Genomic DNA, 19051 nt, shown 5'->3' with positions numbered 1-19051 from the left:
TAGTACGTTGAATCGCACCATGGTAAGCTTAAACTGCTCACGAGCCGCGCCGCATCAGCCAAAGACGTGGCGTGCGGTTTTACTCATGTTGTGTTTTGATCTCCATGCGACATTGCGTCACATCGCATCGTCGCATGTGTGCGCCGTGCCAAATAAGTGAAGCATGAATGCAACACGCACGTTCATGACAATCCCATCGTAATGAAACTGTTTTATGTGCATTCTTGAGTATCGGACGCCTCCGAACAAAAACCATGTCCGCTCTTACATGGAAAACGCAATGTCTTCGTTCGGCTACACTCGTCGTAACATACACGCATACACACACGCTCACACTCGCAAATAAACATGCATCGTAACGTATCGCGTCGTATTACCGTATCCTCTGTGTGTTCCATTACATTAGGAGTGTTCGTTGATTTATCGTCGGTCGTGTCTCTTGTTCGGGCTGTCGGTTACGTTTAGTTCGGAACATACATTCAACGCGAATAGTTGTTCAAATCGAATTTTTTGTCCGTACATGAGATTTATTCGTTTGTTCGTACGACTTTTTTTGTACATCGCCTCTCTCGAAATTCCCATAAACCGTTTGGCTGAAGTCAAATAATCGTTGTTCGCCAAATCAACTTGAATTATTTCGATTTTTTTATATTTTCATTATTGATTGTTTTTAACCGGGTTTGAATTAATTGAAATAATTTGCGATTAAACAAAAATATTTCGCTTATTTTGTTTGTTTTGGGTGAATGGTTTGAAGAGAATTTCCGAAATAGACACATATACGTAAAATTCTCTCGTTCACAACCATCCACCATCGCCGACGCCAGAGCAGCAGCAGTGTTTATGTTGTTTTTCGGATTTTTTAAAAATTAAAACGGAAATTAATCAAAAAGTTCAGAGTGGAAAATTGATTGAAATTGATAAATAAATAAATGAACAAAGCGAAAAATATTGGAATTCAGTGACAAGAGCAACTTTGCGGTTAAAGCGATCGAGTTTTTTGTTGATGTGTTTTTCCGTTTGGATTGTGATTACGTTTATATCACGACTGTTTAACAATGAGAGTTTTATATACATAAAATAGAATACATACCGAAAGGAATGAGAGATAGAGCAGAAGAATATATATATTCGAAGACAATGTGCTATTTATTATTTTGATATTGAACATCGTGTGCAGTTTAGTGAGGATCGAGAAATTCGTTCGTTTTTATTATTCGTTCTATTTTTTCGTTTTTCTGACGTGTGTGAATGTGTCGGTATTTTCCAGTTGTTCATCACAACGACGATACTTTACTACACTCGCAACCATAATTCGGTCATTCTTCTCAAGCCAAAAGTAAGTAGCAAACGGTCTTTCGAATTGAGACAATAAACTACAGACAAGAAATTGATTCCCAAGTGTATCATTCTGAACGACCATTGACATCATCGTCGTCGATATCATATATTCCGTGTGCATATATTATTTTATGTTGTGCTCCTTGTGGATTGTTTATGTTCCGTATTTTCATCAAACTGCTCGTCACATTTCACTTGATTTCATGTGCTTTTTTTTTGTTGTTATCGTTACTGTTGTTGTTGTTGCTGCTGCTATTTCGTGTTTTGCATGTTCGTTTCTGTTTGCTTTGCTACTACAAAGGACCGATTCCTTTTGTGTACGTACCAAATTTCAACTTTGGATATTTATGGAAGAAACAAAAACGAGAGCGAAAAAAGGGAAATTCTTTACATTTCATGTTGAAACTAGTGAGAAGATGGATGGATTGAATTCGATGGCATGTTGTGTTGTTACGTTCAGCAATTCAATTTCAGTGATGGAAACAAACTATTGATTGAGATGAATCGTTTGCTAACTCGCAAACTATTTCTTCCATCATTTTTGATGCAGATATGTGTACAAAGCGACAAGCAGGCAGCAGCAGCAGTAGCAGCCAGTGTTTCATTTTTTGCCATTTGAAAATAGTAGAAGTAAAAAAAAGTCAGAAATGGAAAAGCATGCAACAAAGAGCGGAGCCGTTTTTTTTTAAATAAAAGATGTGATTGCGTTGAGAGTGAGAGCAAATCGAGATCAAACTATTTGATTATTGGCTTTCGAGTTTTCGTCAAATTCTTTGATCAGTCCCTCTTTCCCATTATTGTCGTGGTCGTGTTTTCATTGTTATTTATTTTGCTGCACAGCCGAAGTAATTGTGTTTTGTGTTTGTGTGTACGAACGAACGACCGAATAGTCGATCATTATCGATATTATTTGCAACTTGAAATCAAATACCATTCGCATCAAAATCGTTTCTTCTATCTTTTGTCAAACATCGAAGTTTCTTTTCCTTCTTCTGTTGAACAAAAGATGGAAAGATAACAACAAAATAATCTGAATAACAAAACAGATGAATAGTTTCTTCGAATTTTCGGTTTTTCAAAGTTTCATTATTTTGTTATTTGTTCTTTCGTCTCTGCAACGACGAACAAAATCGATGAATATCAATCGATAAAATCCGATTTCAGACATTTCGTTGGTCAGATACAAAAGGAAAACTTTTTCTAGTCAATAAATCGATAATCAGATGAAAAATGAACCGTAACCGTGCCAAAAAAAAATATCAAATCACGTCACATTTTACACACAATCTTCGTCATTGATTGAAAAGTTTAAGTTACACACATTTTTCAATGAATTTATTCAGAACCAATGCTTTCACCGCTCGCGTGTGTTTTGAGATGGCGCTAAAATTAAAACCAATTTTTTTTTACCTACTTTTTCTCATTCCATAGATAATCCGTTTCATGTTTTTAAGTGGAGCAATCCATTTTAAATTGATTCAAATTAGATGAAGTGAGATTAAAATTTTATTAATTGGTTCGAGAGCAGCAAGCAACAGTTATTGTTCGATTGTTTGCATTGTAAATTTTTTTTCTGGTGTTTTCATTGAATTTAAATGTCCGGTCACCGATTTTAAGGAATCAATTTAAATTGTTTGCATGGCAACAACAACAAAGAAAACAGCGAAAGAGAATGCTCGCATTAAATAATGGTGAGTTATAATGCCATCACTCTGTGTGAAATGTATGTTTTACTTGAGGAAAATTCTTGTAGTCATAATAGAAAATCATGTCAGCCGCCTGTTTCTTTGATTGACTTCTCAGTTGTGATGTGTCGGCGAAAGAAAAAAAAAGATCGCACTTTGACTTAAGTAACACAACGAATGGCGTGCACAGCGAGCTTTTCATATACAAAATTGATCAACTTATAAATTGCTCTGTGTCATGATTTGTTCATTTTTTTCTCCATTCCAAACCGAAAACATACTAGCAGTCGTGTCAATTTTGCTATTTCCATCGAAATAGAAACACTGATTCGGCCGAACCAAAATGCCAGGCGAAAAAAATGAAACGAAAAATCATTCAATGAATTTACCAATTAGAACGTAACAAGATTTTTTTTTTGCGTTCATCATTAACATTTTCATCTTCGAAATCGAATTCAGCTCACTCACCACGAACGTTGTAAACAATTATTGTTATTATTGTTGTTGATTGATTTAGTGATGGTCTCAATCCTCGAAAACTATTGACAACATACGAAAACAATAACAAAGATGCAAAAGTGTTTTCATTAAAAATGATTTCATGTTGATTTAAATTTGTGAAACGTGATGAAAAGGCCAAAACTGTTTGAAAATGTTCAAATCCAAAATGGTTCTTCACAAGAAGAAGAAGAAGAAGAAAATGAATCACTAATGATCTTCATGTTATTTTTGAACTTCAGAATTAAAGTCAAAGATCAATCGGCGGTAAAATCAGGAACAATTGCCAAACATGAAATCCAATTGTAGACTTGATCGAATCGATTGAAAAAAAAATGCTTCGCAGTTAGTAACTTGGAACACAAGCAGAAGCTATTTATTTTTATCGATAAATAATTTCAATATTGCGTCTCGGTACCTTTCACCTTTTTTCCTCTCTTTTCTTTTCATTCCGTTGAGACGACGACGGTGACGAGATAATCAAGTTTCATAAAGACGCTTGCCCGTTGACGAACAAATCAATGCATGCTATCGTTTCTATCCACAAAATTAACTTGTAATCGAAACGATCATAAAAATTGATTGGAATTTATGTACTGCATGTAGTCCTAATGAATTTGATTTTCTTTTATCGAAAGAAAGTCCATCGCGCGTAATGATTCTTTCGATTTGATTCTGCGATTCTATGAAACATATTTATTGATTTTGGCCTGGGGTGTTAATTGTCACTTTATTATAATTAACAGGTCATGAGCAAAGGTCATACACAACAACCGTTTTTTTATACATGCACAAACAAGAGAAAAAACGGTTTCTTACGTCATTTTATCGAATGAAATTCTGCGTTGGGAACAACTCATCCAGCATATGGATGGAGTGAATACTAAGTCATGTTGCTGGCCATAAGAACATACCAATATAAAAATGCAATTTTCTTATCACTTCAGCAACAGCATCAAACCCTCGTGTCACACAATTTATCATTACAACTTTTTTCCTCGGCTTTCTAGTGGTCACTTTGCGACCAAGGCCGACATGCCAAGTGGGAAATTCTCTGTTCCATAATAGTAAATCCATATCAAAAACAGCTGAAATACATGAAGGAACCGAGCCGGACAGCAGAAAAAAAAAATTGAAATTAATGCATTACGATTTACACGAGTGAAGAAATGTAAGGCGCATATCCATGAATGGCGGATGGCAAATGCCACTAGAGAAAACGAAAAAAAATATGATAAATGAGTTTTTGATTAGTTTCGGAAATTTATGTAGTTTAATTAATATCGTAATCATTGGTAAACACACAACCGAAAGACACACGACGTACGGGGAAAAATCATAAAATACTTTTACCGATATGATGTAACCAAAGTGGCGGCCCTGACGTCGTCGGCATTTCACGAACAGAAACACTTTTGCTTTATGCGAAATTATTTCGATTGGCGAATATAAAAACTCTCGCTGCCATAAAACAGAACGCAAGAAAGGGAAAGCGAAAGAAACACCAAACTAATGAGATTTATTCTCCCATTTCAATGGCACCAGCAATTTTTTTCTGTCTATACTTTTTCGTGTTTACGATTTTTTTTTTCGTAGAGATACCATTATTTTTTCTCTCCGTAAGCAAACTAACGGCGTCTATGCGGAAATTTGTGTGCTCGCGCCAACAAATGCGATGCAAACAATCCGACATATTTGGTAGATTTATCTACCTTCGTCACTAGCATCTCTTTCTCTCATTGCCTGGCTTTTTTGCTCTCGTACGGACAGCATTCGGCATTAAGCGTGCTCGTAACAGCGATCCAAACAAGAGGTTAGAAAAAAGTTAAACCAAACAAAAAATGTGTTTGGAAAAAGTTCTTATCACGTGTTGTCAGATTGACGTTATACCATGGCACTGTACCACGGCCGAGTCATTTCGTTGACTGCCTGACGTTTATATGTATGTGTGTGAGTGTGTGCGTGTCTTTTTTTTGTTACAATTTTTGTGGGTGTGTAAATTGGCATCATCAACCTTTGCATACACCGCATGGAATGTTTAGTTCGGTTCGGCTGACGGAAGAGCATTTTGTCATTCACATGACTGACATTGCCACTGCCATCGCCATCGCCATCGCCATCGCTACTGTTATTGTCCCGATGCCATGGTACTGTACCGTGCCGATATCTTCTTTTTATGTTTTATTTGCCATGTACCTATATATACAAATTTTCCGGTGATGTTATTCCGAATTAAAATCCGCATAACTCTTGTACGAACATTGCATACAAAAACAGCAGCACCGAGATAAAGCTATCACGGAGTGTATCTGATGGTGTTCCCAATCTATTTACACTATTTTCCTACATTTCATTCAAAAACATTTGCTTCTCGTGACGTCCCGAAAAAAATACCCCTAATACGTGGAAGGTGTAAAGGAAAAAAAACCACCGCGAATGGGAATAACACGAGTCAACGACGAAATCAGAGTCGAATGTCACACTCGAAACATGGGACGGAAGATAAAAATGCGAAACAAATACAAAATATGGTGAAAAATCCATTTCTCTGTATCACTAAACCAAATCCAAATATACCAAAAACACACACCACACACCCATGCAATTGTATACACATACACACGCGCGCGCGACGGTAATCCGATTAATTTGTTCATCTCGCTCTCTCCCACTCTTTCTGGTTGACGATTAGAGTGGTTTCGGGTGTTGTTACACACATCACTGACTCGAAGCTTATGCTTCCGTACGGATTTTGTATCGTATGAACTTCAATTTTTCTATGCTACTGTGTTTCGCTTTCGATGCGGCTGTCAATATTCGTAGTCGTCTATCGCGCTCGTTCGATTATTGCTGCTTAAAATGCTGTCGCATTTGGTTGTTTTTGTGCAGTACATTCAAATTTCAAAACATAACAGATACCATATTGACACATAAAATTGTGCAATTGCAGAAGTAGCAACAGCAGCTGCATCGAGAAAACCAGTAGCATCATCATCATCATCATCGTTCGTTCTGCTTTCTCAATGCAAGAGCACAGACGCTGTAAGCATTTGACATTCATCGAATAATATTTGTTTAGGCACTTAGAAATGCATATCGATACTATTATCACAAGCGCATGAAATCTATTATTAAGCGCATGTGTGTGTGCAATGTGCATGTGCAAGAGCATCGATCTCATGGTTGCATTGGGTTTCGAGCATTTCAAATGTCACCGTCTATCACTGGTAATGATAGTGTTGGCAAATCCGATTTCAATCTCTCACTTGCTCTCTATCTCTCTCTCTCGCTTTCTCTATCGGCAACATGTGCAACATTGGAATCGACATCAGAAAAATGGTGGAAGGCAAGTTTGCATTGTACATCGACAGAAAAGAGCAAAGTAGCAACTGCGTAATGACAACGGTAAATAAAATCATATTCAACAAATATTACAATAACCCTCAAGCTGATAGCGATGTGCACATTACCAATTCGAATCGATGGAAATGCGATTTTGACATCGAAGCATAAACACAATATCAATATTTCAAAGCAAATAAACATTGCTCCTCTCAGTCAACCCAGCCATTGGCGACGAAAACCATAAAATTCAATAATAAACTGCTGACGATAACGTTGATCAATTTAAGCATGGAAAAAAATCTATATGAAGATTCGGTGCAATTGGTGTACTTTGCCGATGCCTTTCCAATCAGAACAAACATCTAGTGTTGTATGACATCCCATGTGAATTTCGGTATGGGCATGGGTATTGGGCATAGAAGAAAAAGCAAACACAAACCACAGACTTAATTCGATATGGCGAGTTCACAGCCGTTTAAATAACTGGTTGAAAGGCATTAACAAACGAAAGATGGAAAAAAAAATTCAAAATTGAATCACTAACAATGTGTAATATATGTTGTTGAAGTTGAACCGGACAGAGAGATAGAGAAAAATGGAGAAAAACAGAACAAAGTATCAAATTTCAGCTGCTTCAACAACAACGACAACGACAACCGAAGTACACGCAATAAAAATTGTACGTAAGAGTTGCGTGGGTCTCAATATACTCAACTGTTTGCATATGTCTACACCATATTTCCAACTCGTTGACTGCTTACTTCGCATTAATGCCATGTTGCTCAATGCAGAACTGATCGAAAATGGAGAGCAGGAGAGAGATGGCAAGAAAAAAAAACCCAACAACAGCCCAAGAAACGGGCGAAACATTTTTTTTTGAATCTGGAAATGAATATGTAGTTGCAAATCGTTCGGCGATGAACAACTTTATCAATTCGGATCTTTTTCTTGTTGAAATACTTGGCCATACACAACAAAGAGCTCAATTTCCAGTGCACAGCGTTGGATTTTTGAGATGTCAAAACGTTATAAAATCACTAAATTTATAGACAAAATCGTGTGCCGGATTAAAGCCAACGTCTGCGAAATGCACACAAAACTCAAACAGCACTTTAGTTTTATCAGAGCTTAAAACACTCACATTGAAATCACTTCAGAGTAAGAATCGTCGAATTAATTCCGACTTTTTTGTTGTCGTTGTCTTCGTCGTTTCTTTGGGAATCCAAAACGGTTACCACGCAATTTTTACATGGTAATTTGATGTGCCGTTTTTAAGTGGCTGTCGCCTTCTATATGTTCTGTCGCCGGAACACATATTTCTGTAGTTTGATTCATCGTTCATCAAGTGTGTATGGTCCATGCATGAGTCTGTCTTTTGAACAAAAGACACCACAAAATGCACACACTTAAAATTGAAGCAAATTGCTTAAAGCAAAATCCAAGTGTTGACATCGTATCGACAAGAAATTCGTCCCAAAACACAACACGACAAAAGCAAATGCCATGAGACCGGCGTCACTACGCCAATACTCGATAGCATTTGTTGATCTTTCGACATATAAATAACTCGAGAGAGAGAGATACGGACAAACTTGGAATTTCATGCTCGAAATCAAAATAGTTCAAAAAGATGGCCAGTGAGCCAGCCACTCAAGAATACCAGATCCATAAAATCATATTTGTTATGTTTTAATAAAAGGGGTTTCAAAGAACGTGGAGCAAGGAATGTGGAATGATTTGCATGTACATCATTTTTGAATCCATTTCCGAGCTGAACTGAACGAGGCGGCACTTCGAATAGCTCACATATTCAGCATTCTTGAAATTTAACCAGAATTTTTCATTTATGTCTGGATGCAGGAGTTTCTCTTTTGATTATCTTGGTTTCAATTTTTTTCCGGTATATGTTGGCAGCCAGCAAATGGGAGAAGCAAAGCGAAAAAAAGAGGAAAATCGCACGGGCTCTTTTGTTCTTGCATATTGCGTTTCGTTCATTTCGAACGGTCGTTTGGTTTCGCATTATTTATACATAAATCTGTGTGCATGAATCCATTTTGTATAACCTTTATTCTATTAACGCGAGCTATCGCATCATAAAAGCAAAAATATTTTTAAGCAAAATCTAAGTGAAAATAGCAGTGAGTGTATGCGTGCGACAGAGAGAGAGAGAGAAGAGGCAGGCAAATGTTGAATATGATCCCCGGACTCATTTTGCCTGAACATTCAACAACCGGAATGCATTCCATTTGGCCGTGAATGCTAATGCTGTAGCCATTTGGATTGCTTTTCATTCTGCCAAGATGTTTTCGTTACGTTCCATTTTCGTTCGGAAAAAAATAACATCACACCAAATAGCTGAAACTCAAGAGGTTCCTTCCATTCGTTTTCTTTTTCATCTTCGTCATTGTTTTACGTCAGAGTCATGTTATTCATTCGTTTCGTCTGCCAATCTGTGTTGTTTTTTCCTTAAATTCCCATCTATTTTTTTGTGTTGGCCTTCCCCATTGCAAATCCTTTTGCATACGCTGTTAAATGTGCTTTTTTTCGTTTTGTTTTGTTATACATCCGATGATTTTTGCCATCGGATTTCGCTTTTTTTCGTACCGTCTGTCTCGTGTGCGTGCATTGAAATACACTCACTAATTGAATATAGATTAAGTGAAAATGTTAAGTGTTTTGTGTGCCTTTTCTGATTTTTTTCCATGTTATTTTTATGTTGTTTTAATTTTCGCTCGGTGTTTCGCTGGTAAATGTGCCGGAGTTCCTTCTTATGTGTGCATTTATTTCTGCACAGTTTTTCGATTGTAAAAGATAAGAAAACATTGCATAGCAGAAGGGAAATAAACAATCCAAGGTTTCATCTTAGGCCGTTTTAAAAGGTTTAAGAACGATTAGGCAATGGAAAAGATTAATGAAACAAAGCGGTCAGAGAGTGAAGCGAATCGAAAAATGTTCGTCCAACGCAAGGTTGAAACGACGACAACGATAAAGAAAAATTATTGTTTTTCTGATTTGTTCGGACATTTAAACCCATTTCTAACATTTCCCTTCAGTGCTAACAGGATTGTTCTCGTCGCTTTATGTTCGTCTCTTTTTTCGTCTTATTTCGATTGCTGGTGCGCTGTTTGCGGCTGATTTTATTTCAACATTCTTCTCCCTTTGTATGGTTTCTGTATCAGTTTCAATTTTTTCCATACGAAATTGCTTCCACATTTTTCAGTGCATGGAGTACGCATTCCATTCACGCTGCACACAAACGACTTTTTTTCCTTTTTTATCCCGTATCAATGAAACGATATGATAAGGAACACTCTATGCACTTGAACTGAATATTTATTTAAATCAAATCGACCGAACACACACGCCGCAGCACCAGCCGTTGGATGCCGGCGAGAAGGAGCTGAAAAGGAACAGAAACAGGGAGAGAATCTTTGTGAAATGTAAACAGAGGAAAATTAAATCGATTTCGGTTACCGATGTCAAACTCTATTAAAAGCGTGTTATGTGTGGGAACAACGATGTGAAACGACTGTCACTGTTCACCCGAAGCGACGACATGTCGAAATTTTAAAAGGTTGAATTTCATTGACTTCTTGATGCTCACACAAAATGCATGTTTAGATAAGCCAAAATGGTTATTTCGAGGCGCCAATTCCACAATTAAATGCTCTTTTTTTCTTCATTCATCCTACGTTTGAATCGACGAGCACTTTGTTTGTATTCACACCGCACTAGTGACCTTCATTCTCCAGTCAAATCTTTCGTCTCTCTCTCTCTCTCTCTCTCTCTCTCTCTATATATATATATATATATATATATCTATCTGTATTAACTTCTACCGATAGTTTTGAATTTTTTTGAACAACTTTTTGTGTGAGAAAATTTGAAATCGGAATAGTTTGAAACCACAAATGTTTTTTTCTCTCCACATTTTTTCTTGTGCATTTTGAAAGAAGATGTTCAATTCCTATTTGGATCTGTTTGAATAAAAGTTTTGGGTTTTCCATTAATTTCATCGCGTAAATCCTTTGGCAGCTTGCAACAGCGCCAGTCTTTCATCGCCACTCGTCGACAATGTGCAGTCGAACAAATTTAGAATTCAAAAGAGATGAACGAAGCGAACAACTCCAAACAGCCTTAAATCAATTTACGGCAAAATGAATAAATCTAAAAGTTTTTCCCTTGATTACTGTTTATCGTGATTCCGAATATGAATTCGTTTAGTTCACATTCATTCTTTCTTCGCTTCTTAGTTTGGTGTTTGTGTATATGTGGATGAAAGGGCCTAAGTGCTATATTCCAGTTAAACTACACGAAGTGTACACAGTATGTGCATTTGTGAATTCTCCATAAAAATCACCAAACACATCGTAAACACGATATTTGAACGACGGCGTGACGGCGACGTTGACAACCACTACCGCTCACAAATAGTGAAGTACCGAAATAATGTTGAAATCACTTAATTTTTCCTTCGTTTCGGCTCATTTTCAATGAACTCCACATAAATCAATACATTTTCGATGTGTTTGTGTGAGAGTGTGTGCCGAAAAATGGATTTCGTATCGAAATTTTGCATTTAAGTACATCAAGATGCTGGGAAACTTCGTCTCTTCAATTTTTCGAAAGGAAAAACTGATTATTTATGTTTTCCGGCCATACAATCCGTCGGAACAACATCACATTAACGATTACATCTTGTGCTGCTCATGATTTTTGCTATTTCTCTCTCCCGTTTGCGTTTTTCGATCAGAGAACGCAGCGCACACAATCGCCTCACACTTCGCACCCAATCTATTTTTCGTTCATTTAATTTTATGTGTTTTCATGGAAAAATGGTGTTGCCGCTTGGCAAATTGCGTTTTCCATGATTTAAGACGATAAGTTTTCGATTCTCTTACCAAAAACTATTCGGACAATAGACGTATTCAGTGTGCATTTCGGTTGGACTGGCGTGTTAGAATCATCATTTGTGCCGTCGTCGTTCAGTATGAACGAAACTCGATTGTTTGATGATGTGCGATGAGAATGAATCATTTTCGCTGGCACGCAATACACAGAGCACATATCCCCATTGAATCGATATCCATGAAGCGTTCCCTTTCTGGTGATATGGTCTTTGCTGGCGGGGAACGCAAGTAATTCAAGGACTGTATTTTGATATATATCGCAAACATCATTAGAGATGGTAGACAAAACATGATGTATCTAATTCAAACCGTCAAGCCAGCACAGACGGTGTAGAGGAATCATGACAACAACACGCAGAACGGATAAGAATGAGAGGGAAAAAAAATCTAGGAACGCCGAGATCCAGCATTTTTTCTGATCAATCGATAGTAACATAGCAGCGAAACAAGAGAACAACCACAGAAAAAAAACGTAACACACACTGGTGCAAAAGAAAATAATGAAGTGAAATCAGCAGCAACCGTAATGTGCTTATGTAAAGCAAAACGACGATGCGAAGCATTTTATCGGCGGATCGAAGCACAAAATTTACCGACAGCAGTCAGTAGTCAAGTAGCGACGAGAGTGAGTGAGAGAAAGGGAGAAACGACCAAATGCAATATTGTACGGAACATTTATTTGGCGAAAATGATGTGTATTTTAAGTTTCAGGGGCAATTGAATGAGTCTCGATTAATGTAGACAAAACATACGAAGAAAGTTTCCAGGCTAACAATATTACTTTTGTTTGTTGTTACATGAGTTGGAGTTTGAGGGGGCGCCCCCGTTTTCGAATGGACTGGACACATACACACAATTCGACACAATTCGTAACGCACGTCGTATTGAATGTTTGTCATGTGCGTGTTTTTTTATTGCTCGGTTCCGCCTCACAAACACCAATGAAAATTGAAATGAAAATTTTCGCAAAAGTTGTGTCCCATCGGATAATTCGGCCTGGCTGTCGCACTATGTGAATTTTATCTAACATTCGACAACAACACAATTGATGAATGGAATGGCGAATGGTTTCTTTCGTCATCCAGGTTCCATGTTTGATGAACGAAACAGCGGTGGCTTATAAGCACTATTGAATTATAGCTCCACGGAATAACTCGGATGGATACATGCTCAATGGCATGATGGCTCGATGTTCCGTTATCGATTTCTTTCCCGCACTTGACGGTTTGCGATTTCCTTTCTCGCTTTGCAGCAGACAATGTGCTGCTGCTGGCAAGGGGGTACATAATGTACAACGAAAAATCCTTATACAAAGATTCTTTTTCGCCGTAGCTTTATGTACACGCTTTTTCCCCATTTCAAAATATTTCCTGTAAATACAAAATGTACGCTGTTTGTGTTTTGTTACAAAACATCTAGTATCTTGTGTTCGATTCGTTCGGTGCCTCCATGGATATTCGCATTCATATGAGTTTTTGTCTTGAAAACTCACTCTCGATAAAGGGAATGCTATATGTGTGGCTCGGTCGTCGTTATGGTTGCTATGTGCAATATTATGTTTTATAAAATTCTTCCGCTCTCCTCAGGACATCGAACAATCCAACTACCCGAAAAAGAAGTAAAAAATTCCTTTTCATTCCTCATTTTTCGTTTGGTTTGCTTTATGTGCATGCTTTATCGGCGACTTTCTTTTTTTATTTCCTATGTTAATATATTTGATATACTTCGCTACGTTTTTGTGTGTATGTCCCTTTGCCGAACAAGAGAATAAGAGACACACAGGGTGGGATAAGAGTCCATGTGCCCCGTACAACGGAAGTTTTTATCCAAGTTGGTTCGCTCGCTTTTGATTTTCCACATGTGGCAATTCGAAAACTCGACCAACAACTCAAGTACATTCGTAATCTTAAAGGCACATACACGGAATAGACCATTTAACTCGTTTACTTCGAAATGCTTTGCAGATTTTCCAAATGCTTGGAAAATATCAATTCCGAAAATGCGCACACAAGAAACGACGTTTCAGAGAGTCCCGACCATTTCAGCCCGTTGAATTGAGTTCATGTGTAGATTTTGCAAAAGGCTTTGTCATTCGAATGGCACGACATAAAACCGACTATCTCACTCTCCCGCTCGCTCGCTTGCTCACCCAGATTGACATAGACATTCCTTTAGTTTGACTTGATAAAATATGTAGCATAATTCCCATTTTGTATTATCTTGCATATTCTTACTGCGGCCATTTACTCTTTCTCATCAACTGGATTTTACATTGTCATTGGACATTCCACTTCGCACAGTATAAACTGCCTTCTGTTGACATACGATTGAACTGAATACATATTTAAAATAATAATGTTTCAAACATGAAGTTTCTCTTGCTCCAAGCCGACGCTCTGTATTTCCATCTCGGGAAAAGTTCCATGAGTCGAAAATCAATAACCAACATACAGTTTTCTCTAGCTCTCTTCTGCATCGCAATGCATTGCACAAATCAAATTGTTAAGAATGGAAAGTTGTGTCTTATGTGTATGCGTTCAGATTGAGTGCTGAATATACGGTGGAAATGTTCATCTTTTGCAACTCACACAGCAGACACTGCGACTAAAATCACTTTGAAGACTGTTTCAATCCATTGCCTCTCGCCCATTCCATGCCTCGTCAGATGACAGCTCAGACGACGTTCACATCAAGATATTGACAATATAAAAAATGTACAACAAGAAAAATAGCAACTTGCGTTTCGGCTGTGATCTTGTCTTCAACTCAATAATTAAAACGAATTCGTTTCGTTTCGTTTCGTTGGAAATTCAGATACAAAAAAGAGAATCGGAATCGGTTTCTTTACTTTTCGATCGCTTTTTGCTTTATTGCTTTATCGATTTGTCATCCACCCAGCCGACGTCAATGCCGATTCCGATATGTTTATTTCAATAAGAGCACACAAGAAGCGACAAAGTCTTCCGTTGAGCATTTCATATGAATGCTTCGCAAATTCTTTTCAGCCACCAAATTAAATCGTTTCATTCGGGGTCGCCTCGAAAATGGGGAGAAAATCTCATCAATTCTGCATCCTTTTCGGAATCTATTTACAATTTTGGTTAGTCATTTTGAGTGCGACTTTTTTTTTCCATTGCTCCGATTTTGTATTGTAAACGACGACAACGACAACAACGACGACCTCGATTACATTTCAATTCCTATTTTTGCGGTTGGCTTCATCCAGAAAAAGATAAAGCTATTCAAAAGCAAACGAAACCCCAAACAGAGCAAAAAAAAAATCAGCGACGGCTCCAGACTTTTTTTCTCATTAGATTTTCTTGGTCCCCTTTTTTTTTCTTCCATTTTCGCAAATAACCAAGCAGATCCAAATTTCTTTCCCAAATTGATTTTAATTAAAGCAGTTATGTAGTTCAAGAGTAGCATTCGCTGCCATTAATAAAGCGAATGAAGGAGAACAGTGTTCTAGAAAAAAAATTAATAAATAAAATGTTCAAGAGATGGAATTTTCAACATGCGCACAACCAAAAAGACTCAATTGAATATTTCCGTTCTGCTTTTTTCCCATTACGACGAATGGTAAACGCAGAACAGTAAGTGTATAGCAATCTCTTGCTGAGGGTGACAAATAGAATACTTTTTTTTATCTGCATTAAAGAATATTATTACAAATTTCCGAATTTCAAGTGGACCTATTTTCCGAAATGCAATACTCTGGAGAAAGAAATCGATTTTATTTTTTGTTGTTGTTCATCCTCTATTCAAAAAGGAATATAAATCGAACATATATGATAATCAATATGTGGATGCCTGTGTCGTGACAAATAGGTGCCGTTCTATTTTATTATCGTTGTTGTTGTATAAATAGAGTTTTTCGTTGCTGTATTCAAAAACCGATTTTATCGACGCAGTATTCACCATAATCACACCATTCACACGGCGAAATTTCATTTTATATGGTCTATCGATTGCCATCCAAAAATGGAAAAGATGTTCAATGATGATGCCGAAACTGATTACACGTTATTATTGGGTTTGATTCACACAGCAGAAGTAGACAAAAAATATGTAAACAAAATTTCCTCACACAAAAAAACGATAGAAATTCAACGATATTTTGTAGGCTGTTTTTTTCTTATTCAACAATTTGTCGAACGTATTCGAATTTTTCACTGTCATTCGACCCGGCGGCAGGTGAAGTGAGAGATCACTGCTGTGCCGCATGAATTGAGTAAAAAATATCATTTTTTTGTCATCTCCATTTTCCCTAGTTTTTTTTTCGATCAAACAAATTGGAAATAGACAAACCAGTGCTGGATTTCGAAGCATGCAACGATGAAAGCGAATAGAATGGAAACACGAATGGACGGCAATTTTGAAAACGAAAAACAAAAACCATTGTTGAACAACTGAAAACGTGCTTATTTGTTATTCGACTGAAACACAATTATTTAGGTGAACGGCAGTTGTCGAGAGGAGTGTGGTGCATGGCAGCAGAAGCGACGGCAAGGCAATAATGAAATAGTTTGTGTAGCGTACGGTAAAAAGTTGCCTTTAATGTTTGCCGCACGTCACATTTTATAAGAATGTAAGCAACTGCCGAAGTAGCACTACATATTAATATTCGAATGTGCTTCTGCTGCATTGCTTACTGTCGTACTGTTGTTGTCACGCCAGCCTATTCCGAGTGCATTCTCCATCGTGTTATTGACGCACAATATGAGACAAATTGACCTTTATGCCAACTGCACGCCTTATTTGACTCTTTACATATGCTATATATTCCTTTCGTTTCTACCGACGCATCGGAAAAACAATGAAAAATTCGTTCACAGAAAACATACCAAAAGACACCCAAACACAAATATTTTACGTTTCTACCATTGAGTCCTTTTTTCTTGCTCTCGTCTAATAAATGGTTTTTTTCTCTTTTCTTCTCGTTTCAGCTGTGAGTATTGGATTTTTGTAGCAACTGCTTCATGGTATCGACTCTCAACCAGCCATTCGATTCCAATCAACGTGCCGACTATTGAAAAACCATCTCAACTCTTTGGTTTCGGTACGGAAGGAGCTCTTGCGTCGTTTGCCACAGCAGACGTAAAAGAACTAAGAAAATCGGCAGCATACATTTTCGATTATTTATTACTTGAACTTTAAACGAAAGTGAACTCAGCCGGAACCGAATGTATGTAGCCACAATAAAATGACTGAAAATGTCAACCGAATCCCAGTGAAATATGCTTTTGAACACAATTTAAAAAATTTTAAAAATTAAATAGCATATATTACGAAAAAAAACTAGCGCAGATGCACATGAAATATTTACTGCGCACCTAGCTCTTATTTCATAGACACTTTCAATCGAATTGGTCGCACCACATTCCAATGTTGTATGGAGCTAATGAATAATTTCGTTTCATTTATGCTGGAACTATTTTAAATACCAATCGATATTGTTTGTTTTTCTGTAACTATAAATATTGAATGGAATTCACTAAATATTTACAACGGTCATTTAGGCTCAACCATAACAAACAATGAATTCTAAAATTCTTTCCAAAGAAAAAAGAACCTGATTATACTAAAATCCCAGTTATTTTTGATGAGTTCATAAATATTGTATGAATGATTGAAATCATTGGAATCCTAGAGGCTATTTTAACTCTGGTCAAAATGTTTGCAACAGATAAGAATGGAAAAATGTGAATCGGCTTAAAATATTTTCAAATGCGCATTTCGTTTCGTTCGTTTCGTTTGATTTACATTGCTTTTGAAGTTTTTGGAGCCGAGACCGAAACAAAATTCGATGAAGTTTCAAAATTAGTTGTTCACTCATGTAAATAATTGGATGGGAAATGATGTTGAGACAAAAGATTCATATTTTTCAAACAAAAGAGAGGCAAAATAACTTTGGCTTGGCTTGGCTTGCCTTGGCTGTGAGTGCATGTGAACTCACTACAGATACATCAATTAGTTTTATAATTCGCTTAGGAGAAGAAAGCAATGAATGGATGGCTATTTCATGCCCAACTTTCTCTCTCTCTCTCTCTCTCTGTCTATCTTTTTGTTCGCACAATATGCGATTCACAGAGGATGGATAGGATAGGAATCGCATCACTATGCCGATAAAAGAGAAATATCATTTCAAATGAACAGATTAAAACTATGAGCTGATACACATATGAAATTCGTATTCATCATTTCAACAGCTTGACGTGTTCAGTCGCATTTAAAATGCTCTCGTTTTCCCAGCTTAAAGTATGTTTTTTTTAATTCGCTTAAGCGAATTCCAGCATTTGCAGAACTTCGCAAAATCCATATGTGTGTTTGCAAGGGAAACTTTCGCTCTCGTCAGTTTTTTGCGTACCAGAGTTTTCATAGTGTAATTTCAGATGGACTTGATGTTTCGCATGCCATGTGCTGGATATTCATCTATGGAATGTTTTTCATCTGCCACCGCTCTTTCATTAATCTCATTTTTTATAGCCCACTTAAAAAAATGAGCGAATCTATGAGTTTTTTCCCAGCATAAACAAATTAAAATATTTTGATTTAATAAATACTTTTTATTCCCTCGTGAAATTGCATTTTTTTTCTGCAAAAATATTATCTTCCATACGCGCTCTGTGCGCGAAAAGGGGGGCGAACCTTTTTCATGTGTCCATACAGTCGGACATCTTTATCTAATTCGAACTTTTTGCTGGCGGTTTTGGTAGAATTTGATGAATGGAATTTAATGTTAACATGATTTTTGTCGATGATTTTCCATTTTTCACGTTTCCATCGAAATCCTTCTTTGATCGAAACACAACACCCTTGTCTTTTGGGGTATCTTGTGCTTGTCTGACAAATTAGCAATTTTATTAAATCAGGAAAAAAAATTATGAAATTTGATTTCCTTCATTACGAACAACAAACAAAAACAACGGCACCAATGAGCCGAGTCAATGAGAGTTTCGCTGCGTCCGCGAAAATTGTTTAAGCTCTGCGAATGCCAACATCGCAAAACACAGTGAATATTTTTAAGGCTAAATTAATTATAATTGAGCATTTAGGCACGTTCCTTTTGTGCTCAAATAAATCTTCTGTTGACTCTTTGCCGATGAAAACTTTGGTGTTGTTGCTTTGGTCTCGCTCAGTGTATATGTATGTGTGTGTGAGTGTCGGTTCCTTGGGTGGCAGTTAAAAACTGAGCGGAATAGACAGAGGCACCACAGCCGCTGATCCATCCGTACGAAAATTAGAATTTAAATGCAATAAGGAAATAGGCAC

General features: G+C 37.1%; 1 protein-coding gene across 3 annotated transcripts in view; it reads left to right on the top strand.

The window, feature by feature from the left end:
* The first annotated feature begins 483 nt into the window (after window positions 1-483).
* The window catches only part of LOC129569894 (myb-like protein I), a 94009-nt gene continuing 75441 nt past the window's right edge, over window positions 484-19051 (top strand). For 2 of the 3 annotated variants that reach the window (XM_055449120.1, XM_055449118.1), the window contains exon 1: window positions 16947-16964. The gene's annotated coding sequence lies outside the window, so the exon portion shown is untranslated. Of the gene's footprint in view, window positions 1340-16946; window positions 16965-19051 lie in introns of those variants that run through there. The other variant, XM_055449119.1, reaches the window with a different exon arrangement.

Source organism: Sitodiplosis mosellana, unplaced genomic scaffold (assembly GCF_009176505.1).
Source record: "Sitodiplosis mosellana isolate CC-2019 unplaced genomic scaffold, AAFC_SMos_1.0 Smas_scaffold_47, whole genome shotgun sequence".
Classification (NCBI taxonomy): Eukaryota; Metazoa; Arthropoda; class Insecta; order Diptera; family Cecidomyiidae; genus Sitodiplosis; species Sitodiplosis mosellana.
Note: the sequence above shows the minus strand (reverse complement) of the source record. Positions and strands in the feature narration are given on the sequence as shown.